This window comes from Gobius niger (assembly GCF_951799975.1).
Source record: "Gobius niger genome assembly, chromosome: 10".
Taxonomy (NCBI): Eukaryota; Metazoa; Chordata; class Actinopteri; order Gobiiformes; family Gobiidae; genus Gobius; species Gobius niger.
In genome coordinates, this window is record NC_136861.1 from 7,775,810 (window position 1) to 7,796,076 (window position 20,267).

A 20,267-nucleotide genomic window follows, 5' to 3' on the forward strand; every position below is an offset into this window, starting at 1 on the left:
AGCATTTTTCCACAGCCGGTTCCCGGTTCCCCCCGAGGTCTCTCCACTTCAGCCGCCAAAGCCTTCTGATAAACTCCGGTGCAAAGTTTCCCCGCTTTATCTTATCTGCCCGACTGCGGTTTGCTCTTGTGAGTCCAGCTGATGGTTATTAACAAATTTTACTGCACTTTCAGGAATATCTGCCCCGGTCCATTGTTTCTTATCTGTTAACTGTAAATCATAACAAATCAAGGACCGGCTTTTTTATCCTTTTATGTTGGGTAAAGTTCTTTTGGCCCCATAAGAGTATGTTGTAAAAGCTGATATTTGTGGCTCAAATTGTCAAGTTCAGAATGGTGATGCCACAATAAACTATAAGGGAAACTTAAAAGGTTAAATAATAATATTGTTCACATAAAAACACTCACAGTTTGTTAGATGGATTTACTAGTAGTGACTCTGTGGCTAATGGAATTGTTCCTCTGCTTTTTTCTCTCAACTCTCTATACTGTTTTCAGCCAATATTATGTTAAATCCATGGAAACTGTTTGCTAGTAACCACAAACATGGCGGATCTCCATGGTAACAGTGAATTTATAACATTCCATCCCGAACTATATATGCAACATAAAGGGCTGTACCTTTTTTGCTACATGCTGCCACTGAAAGACGATGATAAAAACACTTATATTGTCAGATTAGACTTTCATTATTCAAAATCTGACATAAAACAGGTCAAATTTAGGTGCCTTTAAAGTTTATGCAAAGTCAATGCAGTATAGATACAGACGGCGTCTCGTCATAGAAGGGGGCGTGGCCTCGCTGAGGGGGAAAATAGAATCTTTTGGGAAACACAGTTTTTCACTCTTTTTAGCCATTTGCTGGCGAAATATAAACTTATTTATCACATACAAATAAAGTCAAGTCTATATCGGGTCCATATGGATGTTTATTCACAGCAGACTGTTCAGTAGAAGTGAAAAAACAGCAGTCGTAGCAAACGCTTGCTAGCGTTAGCACGACGCAAACATGTAGCATCATGTTAGCATTCTCTGTTTTTTTAAACCACTTTGCTCCTCTCCATGTCTTTGTATCTTTATTTAGTAGAAAACTATATTAATAATTCCGCGTTTGTTTAGATTTTTCTCAAAATTGTTTTCCCCCTTAACTGTTTTCAAACATGACCATATATGGACGATTCCAGAGATGCCGTCTGTATCTATATAGATACAGACGGCATCATCATAAATACATAAATACATAAAAAAACGGAGAATACTAACATGATGCTACATGTTAGCATCGGTCTAATGCTAACGGCTAGCTAGCACTAGCTACAACTGCCGTTTTTTCACTTCTACAGAACAATCTGCTGTGAGAAAATATCTATATGGACCTGATTTACACTTGACTTTATTTGTCTGTGATAAATAAGTTCATATTCCACCAGAAAGTGGCTAAATAGAGTGAAAAATTGTGTTTCCCAAAAAATTCTATTTTCCCCCTTGGCGAGGCCACGCCCCCTTCTATGACGAGATGCCGTCTGTATCTATTGTCATGTTTGAAAACAGTTAAGGGGGAAACCAATTTGGAGAAAAATCTAAATTTTCTCTAATTATTCAAAAACAACTTTAACAAACGCTGAATTATGAATATAGTTTTCTACTAAATAAAGATACAAAGACATGGAGAGGATCAAAGTGGTTCAACAGCCCATAAATACATAAATAACGGAGAATGTGCATCATGCTGTCATGACTTGACTTTATTTATGTGTGATAAATACGTTTATATTCCACCAGAAATGGCAAAAACCAGAAAGAAAGATTCTATTTTCCCTCTCGGCGAAGCCACTCGATGCCTTCTGCATCTATTTCCAATGGGTGAGGAAAGCCCTTCTCTATGGTCCTCATGGCAGGGACCTGACGTTGCTGTAATACCACCCCCTAGTGGCCAGGGGTGACTCCTTCTAGACACTTGGTAAACAGGATTCCAATGATTGCTGTGACCCATGTGACAACGCTGGGTTTGGTATCATATTCGTAACCATGCTGTTTTTTGTGCGAAAGTTCAAATCGATGTCTCTTCCCTTTCCACCTGCAGCGTCTCACCTCGAGGTCAGGTGAGAGGCCAATGCGACTTTCCTCGATCGTCAAACTGCGACGGTAACTTGAATTCCAGCTTTATCCGTCTATTGCGTTTGTTTATTTCCCCCTCAGCCCGCTGTCCCGCCGCCGCCGTTCCCCCGCGTCCGTCTGGCTCCCGCTGCGGTGAATCATCGACAAAAAACGGGGGCAATGACATTTTGATGGCTTTCACCTTGGGTTGGGGATGCCGCATGATTGATCTGACGTCCGCAAAATGAACAGGAAAATGAGAGCATACATCTCGCTCTCCCGGGACCAAACGCCAGCTAATAGACATATTCATTTTAATAACTCCACTGTAATGTATGTTGGCCCGCGGATAGTATCTTTTGCCTCCGAATTGATTTTTTCTTTTTTTTTTTCATTGCAACGGGCGACAAATGACAAGGAAATCTCATCTTATCTATCAAAAGGTTCATATTCGTGGGAGCGTGTCCTTGGCTCAGGTTAAAGGCAATTGACTAATCTGTACGATGATAAGAGATAGCGCTCGCAAGCTTTTCATTTCGCTCATTCATATGCATCAGCTTTTGTCATGTGACTGCCACACTGCTCACAGACCACGTTACTGTCAAGATGCACTACAGTAGGGATAGTTGTTAATGCAAATAATACGAGACGCATTTTCCATTAACCAAGGGGCTCCCAGAGTATGGACTAAGCATGGCAACATAGCATTGAGTGACGAACATTTCCTTCCATCTTTACCAATTAGATGTTTTTTGGTGTTTAACACAATGAGGCCGCGCTGTTTTGGGGATGTAGCTGTAGAGTGCCAGCAATCCAGACCATTTTTCATGATATTTGTAGCACCACAGCATATTCTGTGTTATAGCTATGGACACATGCTATGGCTCGTTTGAAAGGTGGGACTCTAAGCTCTCCGTAGGTGGAAAACTGTTTGATTCTACGTGCCACGGTTCCTGAGAAATCTAAGCGAAACAGAGGCTAGTTTTGATCAAAATCACAGATTTTTTTTCTAGAAACGGAGATAACGGGGGTTTTATGCAACACTGTCCTTTCTGATTAACTCCTAAATATGTCCATTTCAAGTAAATTTTCAACGACAACATTATTGACACGCTTATTTCGCATTAAAGGGACTATACAGAGTTTAAAAATGTTAAAATTAAGTATTTTCCTCCCCTACCTGTTCCAGCCATGTCCTAATGTGTAGAATGAGCCCAGACCTGTTCACCACAACTGCCTCTAAAATCCTGCACTGTCACTCAGAAAGTTACTCTGGGTCTGAAGTGCCGTCATACACGAGCTTAATATAGAAGGTGCAGTTACACGTATGACCCGAGGTGGCAGTAGTGAGTATAAAATGGCCAACTTGCATCTAGCTCCTTTAACAACAGCCTGGTTCTCGGATTGAAGACTTTATCAGGATGTTTCTCAGTCGTCCTTGGATCGATTTTGATCATGACTTTTCACAAGTTTTTAATTGTCATCTATTTCAGTCCTGTTCATCACAGAGCTGCTAAAATCACACATAAGGTGTATTAGAGTGTGTAGCTTCGTAATTAAAAAATGTCACTCAATGTGTAAAAAGTCAAAACTAAAGAGTCGTCTTTTTAATAAACATTACAACAGTTTAGATCAGTGGTTTCCAGAGTGGGGGAACTCCATAACTTAACAAAAAACAAACAGTCTACAAAATAAAATAAAAATTGCCAGGAAAAGTTGTTGGGCTTATAGGCGCCATCTGGTGGTGAAAAAGCACAACAGCAGTGAGCATGAATAAAGCAAACTCAACACTGACTGAGCTCATTTACTCAGAAACATGGACCAAAGCATTGGGATTGAACTGTTTAACCAGCTGAGAGTGAGAATTTAGAAAGAGGAAAACTGCTCTGGATAATGAGAAGAGAAACAAATGATTGATAATTAATGAGAAGTATCAGTGGTACAACCATCTAAAAATGAAGTCACTGACCAAGATTTAATAAAGGATAGTGCATGTGACAATAATAGGACCCCAAACATATTTCTGCTTTTGTTTACCAATGAATCAAGTCAAGTTAAACAACACCATAATCGTCCATCATCTGACTCGAACTCACGACCCCTAATTATAAGGACGCTTTCCTTACAGAGCTCCGTGAACGGTATTAAAATGTATAATTTCACATTCCTGCTAGAGGACACTGCAGGCTAATCGAGCAGCAGAAAGAAAGTCTGGAGTGAGAAGCAGACTTTCCATAGGAAGTCAAGCTGAGGACCAAGCGCAAAGATCTTTTATCAATCCAGTGTATCGTCCGAGCCCGGCGTTTTGGGGGTCTGTAAAGGAACATTTTCCAAACTAGGTCGCAGAGTGGAAAGATCTCAAAACGCTGTTAACGTGGCTCCGTTGTTTCGACGTCTCCGCAACTTTTACTAAAACGATGTCATCACAGCATCAGAGTGGTGTCTGTGATCCATAATCTACTGAGTTTATAATGAGTTTTCCTCATGGATCTATGATGGTTTGACTCCGCTCCTCTTTGCTCCACTGCAGTCCACAAGCCACAGGTGACAAGTAGAATAACACTGAGTCAGTCTGTGTCAGGTTTTTCTGCTTTAGTCCCGCTACGTCTGAAGAATAAACTCGCCTCCTCGTCTCTTCTGTAGATCCTAAATCCTTGAATCAGTTTCATTTTCGTTTACATTCCACATAAGTTTACTGCAAATGCGCCTCTACATCTTGTTCTATTATCTATGTGAGCGTCACAGCGCCTCACACAGGCCTGGAAGATGAATTGCGCCATTTTCACAGACCTGAGTCGACCCATGTGGACGCACACATTTACTAAGCTGGCTTCGTGCGAGAGGAAAACAAAACAAAACTAATCACGGGGCTAAAAGCTAGAGCCACATTTAGAGGAACAACTTTGCAAATGAGAGCTTGAAAAACGTGCTGCCGGGAGAGGCTTGTCAACGGTGTAGTTACGCCTTCGTGCCCAGGAAGTGACACAGAGGGTGAAGATTTCAATGGATTTATTGATTTGGAGTGAGATGGAGAGTTTGGTTTGTTCTTTATGCTATAGTTATCTGAACTGTTTCTGTGACGTTAACATACCAGACACCTGTTTAGTTCGTTGTTTATGCTTCATGTAGCTAATCATCAATGTGCTACATTAGAAAACCGTACACCTATTCAGCCTGTTGTTTTTTCTTATACTCCGGAGTGACTTATAGGCCAGAAAATGCGCTACATATATCTATGTTTTTGCATTGCACTTCAACATCGACGTGAAAGAGAAGAAAACAAACACCTCTTGTATGTTACACGTTTTCTATTGAATCATTTTGTTTGGGCAGATTCACCTTGTGCCCTAAGATTTGTGCTGTCCATGGCGGGCGCTTGAGCTCGAGAGCACCCACAGGATTGGCGCCCTGTGCATAAATCCCAAATGACAAATTTAGCCAGGTGTTGCTCTCGAGTAACTGGCGCCCCCTGCTGCTCGCTGCCACACGTTACATATGACACTACATGATACAATATGACACAGTGGAAGTGCTGGTCAGCCAGTGCTAAAACAACTCTCTAATCCACATTCATATTCAGCACGGATCACCATGTTCTCGACTGCCTGGCTGCTCGTCTCACCGCGGTTGGAAATATCTGCACGCTTCTGCGATGGAAGAGGGTAAACACTTAATGCATGAACACCTTGTTACGGGTTCAGCATCACTCGGTTCTGGAGGAAAAGCCCGAGCGGCGGGAAACTCGGTGGGAGGTCCGCCGAGCCTCTGATACAACCACCGCTGGTTTTTGTGAATATATGTAAACTATCACAGCGTGGGGTTAAAACGATAAGGCCGGTGTTTATTGGAGATGTATATTGCATTATTCAGGCTTTGGAGAAAACGGCTGGAGGCCTTAAAGTGCTTTTGAAATGTTAGGGGAACATGCAGGACATATACAGTTACTGATATTTTATGTTTTAGAATGATTGATGTTTCTGTAAGGATAAGGCAGTGACTAAGAGACACAAGGGCCAGAGATATTCAGGATTGTATTGCTTAGTAACGTTCATTGTGTACTTGTTATAGTATAATCCTAGTGTCTAATTTAATGAACCTTGAAGGATAGAGATCTATCTATCTATCTATCTATCTATCTATCTATCTATCTATCTATTGTAGGCGATTTTACAGGAAATATTAGCACTCTAATTTACACAAGATCTGACTCCATAAGATCAATTTAAACACAGTTAAACAGTTAAGTTTAAAGTATTAAAGTATCAAAAAGGTCTCGCCAAGCGTGTTCGTTGATCCCAAGGTCCAAGGAGAAACAACCAGAATTCAGTAGCTTTAGTCAAAGAAGATTTATTCCCTATAACAATTACAATTCTAAACACAGATTCTCCGAGCGCTAAAGTCCCTACACTAACACACACACGGTGCTCGAGCGGGGCAGTCCCGGGAAAAGCATCGTCTAACTGCGCTCTTACAATATATATTATCAAAAATGTGACGTTCACGAAGAGATAGGAGATGAGTTGAGCTTAGGCCAAGGTCACCAAGCTTTTCTCTCAGTAGTTTTCCACTAGAAGTGTCTTCCTGATGCCTTATTTGGAGTTATTATTGTCCACACTGGTGTGGGCACCTGGACGTCTCCATAGATATGAGCAAAAGAATGCAAGAGCGAGAAATGGGGTATTGTTGCAGCAATGTGCGTGTGAAAAGATTGGTTTTCAACTGAAACTTTAAAGCACATAGATTAAATTCATCAAAAACATTCAATAGCATTATAAAATATAACATTAGCTAAAAAACATCAATTTCCCACACTATCTATCTATCTATCTATCTATCTATCTATCTATCTATCTATCTATCTATCTATCTATCTATCTATCTATCTATCTATCTATCTATCTATCCATCCATCCATCTATCCATCCATCCATCCATCCATCCATCCATCCATCCATCCATCCATCTATCTAATTCACTCTATTTGCCCGTCAGGAACTTCATTTGCGAACAGAAGATTCAAAATTCAAAAGACTCAAAGAGACTCTGGAGAATAATAAAAGACTTATAATTATCTAAAAAAAACACACAGATATTTTATCTAAAAAAAAAAAAAAGAACCATGTGCGCCCCTTCTCTCTCGTCTACTCCACTCAGCTACAGAAAATGGGCGGGGCTAACAGGCACCTGACCTGTTTCTGGGAGCGCAGGGTCTGACTCCACACAAAACTGATAAGATAGAGCCATGAAGGAGAGTCCGAGGAGAACAGACCAAAGGACGAATGTCTGTTTATTTCACACATGGACATTGAGCTTCGGCTCCGGTTCAACAGATCTGTGGGTCCTAAAGTAAAAGCACCAGCCCCTCACACAGACACCACTGACTGCATCACGGGGGGCCCAGGTGAGTGAGAGGAGGCGGAGCTTCAGGCCCAGGCGAGTGAGAGGAGGCGGAGCAGATGCGAGAGTCCTTCAGTCTGAGGCGCTGGGCATATTCGTGAAAATATAACAAGTGAAATATATCTAACTGATCAGAAACTCACTTTAGTTGAGCATAAGTTGCGGAGTTAAGGAAAAGTTGCGAAGGAAATTGTGAAGAGACTTGTTGTGTCCTTATACCCCCTCTCTGGCTGAGGTCTCTGGATCAGACCCGTGTCATGGTCCCTCACACTTATTTCAGGACCAGAGCAGATCGATCCTTCCAGGCGCTTACTAAAACATTACTTACTTACTATAGAGACTGTGTGATGGGTCCCTGGTGATTCTGAAGGCTTTGCGGGTGAGACGGGTGGAGTACATGTCCTTAATGGAGGGGAGATGCAGATCTTCATGATGCACTGGAGGTGATGAAGCTGAGATGACATAACACCGCTGTAAATTACAAAACTCGGGGCCGAAATGAGGGCCCAGCCTGCCATCGGTGAGTGCACTGGCCTGAATTATAATAAAATCCTTCCAATATTACAAAGTCAAAATAAACCCAGCCGAGGGTCATTACCGATGTATCAGTGGTTTGCAGAAACGGACAGCGGACATGGTTTGGGTGATCGATTTTGCCAATGCTATGAGTGGAACTTTAAATGTAAAATAGACACTGATTCACTTACGTAACCTCCACGCGTGTTATCCAGAGTGAACCGGCCTCGTACTGTGAGTTATCATGGCGCCGCACACGGCTCGAGCTGCTGCCAAACACGCACATGTATACGCACGGTGTTTAGCTACAGGCCTTTGAATGAGCAGAGCTTTGAGTGATTAGGTGCCAAATTCACGGTATCATTCAGGCAAGGCCGGTTTATTTGTAGGGCACAATTCATACACAATTCAAAGTGTTTTTACAGAACAAGCATAAAGTACATACAATTATAGACACTGCAGGCAAGATATTTCTCCCCAGAGCGTCAACAAGGGGCTACAATTCATTTAAAAAAAAGTTGCTGTATTTGTAATTTAGGTGTGAGAGCTGGCCAGCAGGGGGCAGGTGTGAAGCAGAGACCTCTCCGTAATCGAGGCATACATGAAATCATTTGTACTTTTATGACTGTTTAGAAAACAGAAAATATTCAGCATAGTTTTTTTTTTTATTGATAAATATATAAATAAAATAAAGACTTTTTTTTAAAGGAAACAAATAATCGTGATTTCAATTATGACTAAAATAAACGTGATTATTATTTTTACAATAATTGAGCAATCCTATCACAGTGTTCTAAAGGCTTATACTATTATATAGAGGAAAAAATATGTTGTTTTATCATCAATATCAGTCACTGGGTCCATGATCTCTCTGTACAAGGTCAACAATGTCCTCAAAAACAAAATATGTTTTCCTCTATATAAGAGTATAGGCCTTTAGAATGCTGTGATGTCACCTGCAACCCAGCAATAGCCTATAGGGATGGGCGATACCACATTTTTTGGAATCGATACGATACCGATACTTTTGGGGTCATTTTTGTCGATACCAATACTGATACTGGTCATTTAATGTGTTTCAATCAATATGCATCTCTAAAACTGGTTATTATATATAATTAACTGGTCAGTTAAAATTATATTACTTTAACTGTTTAATTAAACAATACTAATGTGAAATTGAATAGCCTACATAAACAAAATTTAAATTAATACTTAGCTAAATGATAAACAGAACCTAAACCAGAATGATATGCCTGGCTCAGTTCAATCCTTTGCTGTTGTGGACTGTTTTGGCTCAGAACAAAGAAATAAATCATCCTTTTGTGTTGATAATTGCTGCCCCGCCTTCTTTTTACATATGCAAATTAGTATCGATACTTTTTGCCCAATATCGATGCTTAAAAAATAGCCGTTTGGTATTGATATATCGATACTTTGGTATCGATCCGCCCATCCCTAATAGCCTACAAAACTGATGAATATTGAGTTGAAGCTGATGTTAATTTTTTTCTAAACAGACAAAAAAAAAGAGTTATGTTTACATTATTGCCTTATTGAGTGGAGTTGTTGATTGATTGTCCTTAACCCTTAAATACATAAATACATCTATTCACCTTCTGTGTCTCATCGTAAAGTTTATTTTGGGGACCTGAGCTGACTACCACTGTTTGCAAACACAGTATCAGAAGCATCGTCCACTGAAAGCACTTTTTCCTCGTGAGCCGCCGTGACACGTAAAGCACATTGTATGGATAGAAAAGTCGGGGGTTATTTAGTCCTCACAGTCGCAGAGCAGCAACGCGGAACAACAGCGGCTGATACGGAGGAGCGGGAATAATTAGGTGCCAAACACAAGAGCTATGTTTATGTGTGGAATATCTGCTGTCACACTTGCAACGTTTAATTTCAATACACGGCATAATGCAGAAACACTGGGCTGGAACTGACGGCCACCTTCCCCCCGTGTTAATGCGAGCTTTATCAAATCAACGTCAACAGGCGCTCCATATTTATAGACTCGGGGACGGGCGCGGAAGGTCACGCTTGGTAAAAACGCACTGGACAAACTTGTACGCAGCAAAAGAGCGCATCAGGTGAATAGAATAACAGCAAAAATCTATCTATAAGTAATATTTTTTGCTGAGTTCAATCTCCCATTGCACTCTTTCTATTCTCTGTGACAACACCGGCCGCTACACGTGTGACGCAACAGACAAATCATTTATCAAAGTGTTACTCACGGCATCCAGAACTTTCTGAGTGTCGTTCGTCAGTCTTTTGCGGGAAAACCTGCAGTTCTTTGAAAGACACCTTCCTTTGATATGGAAATATTTACATGGTTTCTGCTTGGATTTGTTTGCAGGAAGTCAGAATAGCCTTCCAGAGCTGCTGTTTGGATAAAAGCTGCCTCCCACCCTCATAGATGTTTTGCTTGAGGCTCCAAAGGTTCTCAGTAGGGTTGAGGTCAGGGGAGGAGGGGGTCCACATCATGAGTTTCTCTCCTTTTATGTCCATAGCAGCCAGTGATGCATGAGGTATTCTTTACAGCAGGACATGGTGCGTTGTCATGCATGAAGATGATTTTGTTCAGGAAAGCACGGCTCTTTTTGTACCATAGAAGAAAGTGGTCAGTCAGAAACTCCACATATTTTCCAGAGGTAATTTTCAGATTCACCAACCATCCACTACTCCATCCATCAGACCATCCAGGGTTACACGGCCTTATCAGTGAACAAGACTGTTTGAAAATGAGTCCTCATGTATTTCTGAGCCACTGCAGCCGTTTCTGTTCATCAGCTCCAATGAAACCAATGGATAGAAGGTTTATGCACAACTGCAGACTCAGTCTGACACCTTGATGTCAAATACCTGTCTGCTGCTTTGTAGCAGCTGTTCTCTTAATCTGATGTGTTTGTCTGGCAGAAACCTCATTGTGCCTTTATCTGCACAAACCCGTGTGTGTCTGAATCAGCCACTAATCTCTTATCAGTTCGATGATTACGCTTGATCTTTCATGAAATATCGAAGGTTTTCATACCTAGTCCAAGGCATTCAACTATTTCACGCTTTTCAACAGCAGAGAGATCCTTTTTCTCTCCCATATTGCTTGAAAATAATGGTCCGCATAATAATGTGGAACGTCCTTTTTCAGTAGTTTTTCCCTGAACTGGGCTTAACCTGAAAACTAGTCATTCCAGGTGTCTGAGATTGATGTCAAGTTTGAGTGAAAACAATTATTTCCATTGTGTAATTGGATGTACAATATCCCTCTCTCCCTTTGTCTTTACTGTCAGTGTAGTATTTACTTTCACGGACAAATAATGAGTGAAAAAAACGCAACATGTTACGACACCTGCCATGGTGCTTATGGCCACTAGGGGCATGGGTTACTTAGCACTGCTTTAAAGAGCCGTTCAAAAGAGCCGGTCGTCCACGAAAGTCACATCACTAAAATACAAGCGACGCCTTGTTTCCCCAATGCCAAAGAAAGACTCAATAGCAGAGAAACTTCAGAAAAAAATAATTTCACTCCACTTGAACTTCATTGTAGAAAATCCTCAATGTTAATTTTGTTACATCCCAAAGTCCAAATTAACATGTTTCCTGACGAGCTGGAGGCTGAATCACTCTCCTCTCTGTGGTCCCGCGCCACGGCATTACGCTTTAATTGATTCCTTTAATTTGCCTCAAGAAGAGACACCGTTGTCAGCCGAAGCGCGCGGGCATTTTTCAAGGCCCTCTAATTAAATGCCAGGTCTTTAGGTGTGATATGGAATTTGTTTGGCTCCTCTGATCTCCCGTTTCTCCCCAACCGTTCATTAGCATTTGCGCGTTTTGCCTTTATGCCTGAGCGCAGGGGCTTCAAACGCCGGGCGCTCGTGACATTTTCTCTCCGCGCCGCCATACGTTCACGCCGTTTAAGGCACAGATTAAGACGGCGGCCTGCTTCACTCCAGATAATGCCGAGTGTGAGCCGCTGCAGTCACGCTGAGGCGGAGGAAAGAAGTCTCCCGTAGAGCCTTTCAGTCCACGTACGGTGTTATTTATTGTAAAAGGTGGCGATAGCTTTAAACGCCTGTAGTGACAATGTCAGGAACGGGGTTCTACAATAAGACACGGTTGATAACTGGCTCCCAAGCACTTTATCGAGACTTTTTTTGTCATAACTTGTTGTAAAGTGAGGCGATTGGGGCACAGGTTTTGAAGCTGGCGGTTCGAATTGGATCTCAGTTGTGAAAAGCAGGGATGGACTGGCAGAAATAAATCGGCTCGGGACTTTTGGGTCAAGACTGGCCCTCTAAAAAAAAAAAAAAAGAGTCATATTCAATACAATAGTCGAGGTGATGAGCAAAACAATAAGCCCTTGGTTGAACTAAAACGAATCGAGGACAATAGCTGCAGGTTGTTTCTGCTGAATTCAAGCTAGCACCTCATAGCACTCAACACTTTAATCTTGTTGTTTACAGCTTGATGGAACTTTTGTAAAATTACTTAACAATCTTATAATGTGCGTTAATGAAGTTTTGTCTCGTGACTGCAACACAAATAAACTTCTCAAAACCAACCAAATGATCCCACTGTAGATTGAAGATGAAATGGTAAAACTCACCACGAAGTTAGAGAGGTGTGGAGTGAAAACAGAAGTCCCAAAAAGGCCAAACATTGTAAATCCTTTCAATAGAAACTAGAAGATTTCCAAACTGCACTGACGATGAGGGGCAAACATTTGTCTAAAATGTATCAAAAATAGAGGTCTATGGTTCTGTGGGTCCTGGAGGGAGATACAATAAACTATTTCCTCTTATATTTGCAATGTGAGGGGCATGAGTGTTATGTCCGAGAGGCCGATTGCTCATTATACAAGATTATCTGGGAACCATGACTCAAGAAAGCGCCACGTGAGGGGTATAAAAGGCGTCACATCCCTCTATTGGAGGAATTGTTTAATTGCATCTCTGTAATGATAGAGATTCTAATGGTTTTTCCCGCTAATTGTGGGCTGGTGTAAGGTATTACGGGGCTTGTCTCAATCTGACTGGCCCAACCAGCCCAAAAGTACATCGGCCCACCGGGAAAACTCATGATTCTCCCGATGGCCAGTCCAGCCCTGATGAAAAGAGACAGATCAAGAATCAGCCCAACAATGGAGCCGGCCACACGTGAAAGCTTCTTGCACTTAAAGGAACAGGCCACCGTTTTTGCATACTGGGATGTGTTCTTACCTGAGCTTAGACGAGTTGATGCGTACCTGTCTGGTCTTTACAGGTGGGCTCAGTCATGCAAAAACACCGATCATGTTGTTAGCATTTAGCCTTTCCTCCTCTTCTCTATGGAACCAAACAGGGGTGAAGTTAGAGGCGACCAAGCTCTTCCATGTTTTCCCTATTTAATACGGTTACGTGAGCATTTACACAATCCAAGTATAGACAGAACAAGCTAGTCTTCCATAAGCTACCATTGCACTTAAGACACAATAAACAACTTAAAGCCTGGTGCCTAATGTTCCTAAACTTTCTACCGCTAGATATTCCTTCTGTGATGACGCTGGGTTAGACTGATTTTTGTAAGGAACATTTTTGAAATCTCGTATACGAATTAGGGCCGGACTATGATTGACAGGCCGTTAGCATTAGAGCTAATGACGCAGCTACGACCGAACTACACATCATGCAAGGGCTGACATGTACACGGCATAAGGGCGGGATCTTCACTGTAGATCCCGCCCTTATGCCCTTATAAGGAACATGCAACATCAGAGCTGGGTAGGAGGAGTCTGGAAATCCACCATAATTTCCCCCTCGAACGTGGTTATTATGGCAAATGGGGAGAAGTGAGAAGACATAGGGCCCGATCTTGTGCATCAAAACGGAGACGATAGCGTGACATTTTGCGCTCAGTCGGAGCGCACTTTGTGATCTTGCCACTCCAGACTTAGCGCATTTACATGGGTGGAGACACAGACATTTTCCTCCAACCAGATCGACTCCGCGTCCAGGAGAGTGGTTGTGTGGGAGTGGGGGGTGAACATGTGCTTTTGTTTTGCTTCGCGTTCACGCCGAGCGCGGCCGATCCGCGCCACAGCGGACGTTTTAGCTCTTTTTCTCTGGAGACGTGAACATGGTTTAGCTCACGATGGGGTAAATAAAGTTTTTAGTTTGACCTATGAGAGCCTAAGGCTTAAGAAAGAACGCAAGACAGCGCAATGTAAACGAGAAAGTGAATGTCAGCCGTGTTTCCATCAGTGCAGTCGCCTCCTCTTGTGACGAATGGCACATATAGCGCCGCCACTCGGAAAACAGCCTGCGCCGCCCCGTGCGCCGCCACAAGATCTGGCCCATAGTGTATTAATATTATGCCTATGGTCACTACCTGGATTTAACTAACCTTTTGACTAAAGCGCTGAACTGCAGGTCATACTGGATTATTTCCAACATCAAACCACTGCTGAAACAGTTCATTTTGCTGATGTTAGCATTTAGCTGCTGTTAGCGCAACTTTGGCTGGAGTTAACAAAACATCTGCATGTAGCTTACCTTCACAGTTCGTCTTTAGCTGCTTCTCTCCTCTAGTTTTTGCCTTGGCACCTGTGAATAACAATGCCAGGATTCATCGTGCTCACATTGTGAAAGAGTGGTCCAAGGAGCTTGACATTTTTACGCATGGATTGGTTGGACGTGAAGAATCTATGGGATGTGCTAGAGAAGGCTTTGCGCTGTGATCACACTCTCTCATCATCAATACAAGATCTTGCTGAAAAATGAATGCAACACTGGATCTTTTGACATTGTAGACGCTTGTTGAAACAATGGTCCGGCAAATTGATATCAAAGCTACAGCCACGTTTTTTCACCTGTTTTAGATAAATATTATATTTTCTAACCAGCAAAGTGTAAGATAGTGTTACATTTGTGTAGAGCAGAATATCAGAACGCTATTTGCCAGGTGATGTTAGGTCCTCACTTCAGGCATTGACATTAAAATATAATACTTTTTTACCTGCAGTGAAAAAGTTCTTTTAAAACCAGGTGACCTCCGGACTGTGACTCTGTATATAATAAAATTACACTTTCTTTTGACTTAAACTCAAAGCATGTCTGTAGCATTCTTTCTGAAGTGTGGAGAGCGGCACACTCCTCCGTAGGTCCTCCCCACTCACCGTGACTCACAGATGCACAGACAGTCCTCGAACACACCATGGCCGCCTCCCACCAAACGCCTTTGAATGCGCCGCTGAATCAGCCCGTGAGCAGAGGACTCCACTCTGTATTTATGCAAGGGAAAGTTTACATGAAATTTACCGTTGTTGAACATAATGTGGCTCTCTCTTGCTTCCACTATCCCAGCATCTGTCGCTAATCATAACCTTTAGTGTTTGTGCAGCCTCCAGTGACTGAAATCTGGAGGTTCTAAGCTTTCAAATGAGCCCAATATAGTGAAACTGGTCTCATCTTCTGCTTGGGGGGAACAATATTTTGAGATATACATTTTTACTGTAAACTACTGATGTAAATATGAGGGAAAATATGTACAGCAAGTTTTCTGATATTTTATGTCTTCAAATTAAATAATAAATAAATAAATCCATAAAAAATAGCTGATATTTTCTGCAACGAAATGTAAGTAATGGATAGAGCCAGGTTAAAATTTAGTTTTATCTTGTTGATTTATTAGTTACAAAGATTTTTTCAGATGGGATTATGAATCTTGTTTAGTGTTTGGGTAAGTAAGCTATTTTTAATGATCAATTCTATTAAAAAAAAATCAAATTTTGCCTTGTTTTTTGGGGTCAATCAATCAGGCAGGAATTAGATATCAAAAGAAACCCTTGTCAATATTGTTAAGCCCAAGACAGGAAAGTTTGGAACCTGTTGCAAAGCTGGACATGTTGTAGCAGGACTGGAATTAAAACCTCATTTTGAGAAAACGGGTCCTAAAGTTTTAAGGAAACCCCGTTTTTCCATACTGAGATATGTTCTTACCTGAGCTTAGACGAGTTGATGTGTACCTGTCTGGTCTTTGTGTGTGAAAAGATGTTGTTAGCATTTGGCCTCTCCCAGTGTTGGGAACGTTACTTTAAAAAAGTAATTAGTTATAGTTACTCACTACTTGTTCCAAAAAGTAACTGAGTTAGTAACTGAATTACTCTATAATGAAAGTAACTCATTACCAGTGAAAGTGACTATTTGTATTACTGTTAAAAAAAGTTTATTTAGTTGCTAAATATCAATGTTTTTTTTGTGCAGTCTTCACAAATCAATTGAATGAGTAGAACAGACAGGTGTTTGTATATAACTTTTGATATTTATTGCACGTCGACAAACAGCAAGATGTTTATACTGCACTTCAAGTATTATCTTTGTAAGAAAAGTAAACAGTTACACCATATAAAGTGCACTTAACGCTAGCAAATTAAATCAAACTCTCTCAACCTGGGACAACTGGTCAAGTAAACAACCTGTACTTCCAAGTGTTTTGTTCACAACAAAAGTAAACTTTTAAACAACAAAAAAGTGTGTCTAGCTCTGTAGTCTTATTCTTAATTAAATAAATTAAACTCTCAATCTCAGACAACTTAGACATTCTGTACTTCAAGTATTGTCTTCAAAAGTAAACAGTTAAATAGTATAAAGTGTGTTTGCAGTAACTGCAGCAAATTAAATAAATCAAACTCTAACAACCAGAGATAAATAGTCTGGAAGACATAGGCTGCTGTATTTCTTTATCTTCATTAAAAAAAGTAAACAGTTTAACAAGATGGAGTGCTTTTAAAGATTGAACTTTAGCTCCTAGATATGTATCTACCCATCCAAAAAAACACTCTCTAACACTCAAATCTAAAACACTCTATTCATGTGTCCGTCGTGTATCCGACTAAGAAATGTAGCCTACCCTTCAAACCACTGATTGTATCTAAGAAGCAGCAGCATTTCAAACCTCTTGTCTGTCCGCCTGTTTCTCTTTGGGGTGAAGACCAGCTTCCCCAGGCTAAATAGTCTCTCCACTGGGGCACTAGATGGAGTGGCTGCATTGTATTTCAGTGAAATGTTCTTTATTACTGGGAATCTGTTAAGACTGTCCATCCCTTGTGCTCCTGATTTTAAATAGTCAGCGACTTGGCTTTCCACAGAAGTAGAGGTGTCTTCCTCCTCCTCAAATGAAAAGAATTCATCCTGTAGGGCTGAGTCGGTGCTGAGGCTGGGCGTTGTTGTGTTGGTACCTGTTGGCTGGTCTTCATCTTGGGCACTTTTCCGGCACTCTGCCAGCAGACTTGCCTTGGCGCTGTCCTTTCTTTCCTGTGTCCGCAGCCAACGTAGTTTAAATCTGGGCAGTGTCACCGCAGCCAAGATGGCAATCTCACTTTCCAGCACCTCTTTAAATCTGGTTTTGATTGCCTGAAATGAGACACACACACACATACAGCATTACACATTACTTTATGAGCTAAGAGATATACATTTAATTTTACTTTGATTTCATAATTCATAATTCAATTAATCCATATTTAATGTATTCAATGTATTTGAAGAAATACTGGCTCTTACCTTGACAACAGCCTCTGGAAGGTCACCAAGGATTTGGAGGCCAGTCTTCAAATTCAGGGTCTTGGAGATCAATGTCTCCAGTGTGGGTAGGAGGGTGCCATAGAAACAATTGTCTTCACCCTGAAGAATGTCAAGGGCTACTGTTAGTGGCTTCAACACTGTGCAGTATTCTCTGAGGAACTGATACTCCCGATCTGTGATAGCCTTCAATCCAAAATTGTAAAAAATGGTGTTCAGCTCGGCAATTGGGAATTCACAGACACGAGCAACGGCATCATGAAAGGAGTTCCATCTGGTTGTACATGGGACGAGGAGCTTCCTTTCAAGGACTTCATCCACCATCTCTGCAGCCACTGTGGAACGGCTAGCCTTGTTCCACAAAGCTGTGCATTTGGAGATGGCACTTCTGTACACAACTTTTATGCCTGGCTTTGAAATTAGCCACTTGTCCACATCAGAGCATGAAATAAGGTTCGCTGTGTGTGATGCACATCTGTGGTGTGGTGGCAAAGTCACAACATCCTCTTCCACATTCATGTCTTGTAAGGCATCATGAAGGTCGACAAAAGTCACATCATCATCCTCCTCCTCCTCCCCAGAGTCATCATCCTGAACGGGCTGGTAAACTTTAAAGGCTTTCACAAAATTCGAACCATTGTCTGTGACAGTAGCTGTGATTTTGTTAGAAATACTAAAGGATGAGTGGATATTATACAGTTCTGTAGCAATGCTGTCATATGTATGACGGCCCTTAAAACGTCTGCAGGCCAAGGCAGCTTTCTTTCGCTCTAGGCTGTGTGGATCTAACCAGTGAGCAGTCACGCCGAGGTAACTGCGGTTGTGCGCAGTCCAAATGTCTGCAGTTGTAGACAAAAAGCCCAACTCTTCAAAACTCTTTTTAAGCTCCGTGTTCATTTTGGCGTACTCGGCATCTAGGTATTTAGCAAACGTCTTTGCGCATGGTGCACAGGCCCCTGCTTTCGTAGGTATTTTAGCAATAATGGCTCGGAATGAATCATCCTCCACCGTCGATAATGGCAACATTCTTCCAACAACATACCTGCCTATCATTCGGTTAACTTCAGCCTGTGTCATAGGCTTTTGTTGTGAGGCAGAAAGTTCTAGCTTTTGCTGCTTGGGGGACTTTGCTCCGAGTCCTTCTTCTTTGCTAGTGGATGGCGTGCTATCATCTGAGGTACTGGTGTTTTTGGCCACTAACTTTGTAGATGCGTGTGTCGTTGTGAGATGCTTCATTAAATTTGAGTTACTTACAACGGATGTCGAAAGAGTTTTCACCCCTGGACATAATGTACACGTTACATGTACGTTCTTGCCTTTGCTCGCAATAAACTTGAAGTAGTGCTTATATCGCCACCTTGAAAATGCCAAGTTTTCATCAGATTTATCCTTCTCCTCCTGACTCGCCATCTCTGCTGCTCCATCGATTCTCGGTTTAGCTGTTGTGTGTGTGTGTGTGGCGCCACTGGCGCGTGTGGAATGACTAAGACATGACTCCGCCTCCTCACTAGCTAGCTGTGAGCCAGGGGTGCGTTCAGGGGTGCGTTCGGATTACACAGTTTATTCAATCAATATAGTAACGCACCGCATTTTACGTCCAGTAACGATAACGGCGTTGTAACAACGGGGAGAGTAATGAATTAGATTACTCCGTTACTGAAAAAATAACGGCGTTACGTAACGCCATTACTTTAAACGGCGTTATTCCAAACACTGGCCTCTCCCAATGTATTCCTATAGCTCCAAACAGGGTGAAGTTGGAAGCTACCGCAACTCGTCTAAGCTCAGCTAAGAACATATCTCAGTATGGAAAACCTTAGCTGACTTTTCTGTAATACCACCATCTGGTGGCCAGGGGCGACTTTTGAAACACCATTCCTATGTAGCTTTGGACCTCCCAAGTACTGCTTAAAAGCCTGGCTTCAAATTGTTTATTTTTTTTTTGTAAAAATGGATATGACCATGTGACAACACTGGGCTGGATATTATATTTTTCACCACACTGTTTTTTGTACAGCAGCAATAGAAAGTTGAAATCTAAATCTATGACGGACAGGCTCTGGAAGCCTCATAGTCGGTCTGCCGGCTTTCCCGCCTTTTTTCTCTTTTAAAGGAACAGGCCACCGTTTTTCCATACTGAGATATGTTCTTAGCTATGTTTTTTTTTGCGACGTCTGTCTCCCAGAAAGGAACTGACCATATTCGGAAAACAACGTTGTCTCGGTTGCTTTTCACAACACAAGTGGATATAAAATATGGATATCTCTGGCTCACTAGCAACAAAACATCATCCAATAATCATCAGGCTGAGTTTACTCTTTTATGTACCCTGATAATTAGATCTAAAATGTTAAGGGAGTAAACTAACTTCACAAAATAAATATATGCTTTAAGGCAGCCAAAGGTCATTGTGCCTTTGTAACAATAGTAAAGCCCCACGTACCGCCATCACCTTGAAGCCTGAGAGTTTCTTGCTCAGGCTTCTGTCGTCTACAACCTGATGCAGATGAGATTATGTGTAATTCATTTTGCAGTCACATTTCAATCAAATCTAGTTTAGAGGAGTAAGCAACTTTTCCCCCCACACGACTTCCCAAAGCAGCGCCGTAAACTGCAGCTGCTAGCCTCAGTGTTTATTAGCATAGCATTAGCATGGCATTAGCATACCGCCCGGTGCTGATTCAGCTGAGGCAGA